Source organism: Bison bison, unplaced genomic scaffold (genome assembly GCF_000754665.1).
Source record: "Bison bison bison isolate TAMUID 2011002044 unplaced genomic scaffold, Bison_UMD1.0 scf7180017864529, whole genome shotgun sequence".
NCBI lineage: Eukaryota > Metazoa > Chordata > Mammalia > Artiodactyla > Bovidae > Bison > Bison bison.
The window spans coordinates 4657918-4658752 of record NW_011495079.1 but is presented as its reverse complement, the minus strand read 5'-3'; the positions used below and the strand labels follow the sequence as shown (position 1 = coordinate 4658752).

Genomic DNA, 835 nt, shown 5'->3' with positions numbered 1-835 from the left:
TCAAGAATATCTGGGGGGACTCCTGAGGCTTGATCCCACCTTTGCGTATGTCGAGCCTCCTTCCTCATGACCTTTGTCATGAGTGGAATGCCTCACCGGCTCCCGGCAAAGTACTTCTTCCACAAGTTTGGTCTGGAGATGAGTTTCCTTGCTGACCTGTTCTCTTTCTCTTTTCTCTGAAAATTCCAGTGGCTGCTTTCAGCCAGGTGGCCACGAGGGCTTTGTGGCACGTCTCCACACCCTGATTTCTGTCTCCTTGGGATCCAGGGGTCTGGGGGAGAAATTCCATGGCAGGGTTCCTTGGCCTGGTGGAGAGTCTCCAGGACTCTGCCTGTCCCCTGCTCTGCGGCTGTGGACACAGCTTCTCAGGACGCCCAGTCTTACAGATGCCTGGGTGTGTGTTTAGTGCCTTCTGAATGTATGACCTCAGCCAGAGCACACTGTTTTGACCTGAATAGTGTGGAAGGTCTGCCCTCAGTACTTGGAACAGTGATTCTTATTGATGGTCAACTGGTCAGTCTTCTTTCTTCATGATGAAAACACACTGCAGAGGCAGAGCAGGTGAAGAACTCAGGAACACGGGTCTCCACTGCCCCTGGGGGCTGCCCACTGATGCCACTCCCCTTCCCTGTAAAGCCAACTTTTTGCCTCTTTCATCCTCATGCAGATCTGTTTCCTCATGCCAGCTAACGTGATCGGCCAGTGCATAGACTTCTACACCATGATTCACACCTGCTGGGTGATTGTCGTCCTGTACTGGCACAGGAGGAAGGCCATCATCGAGATCTGACCCACCCAAGTACTGCTACTTCCTGGCTTGCATCATCACCTTCCA

General features: G+C 52.7%; 1 long non-coding RNA gene across 1 annotated transcript in view; it reads left to right on the top strand.

The window, feature by feature from the left end:
* Positions 1–835, top strand: part of LOC104982250 — an 8317-nt gene that overhangs the window by 279 nt on the left and 7203 nt on the right. The window lies entirely within an intron of this gene.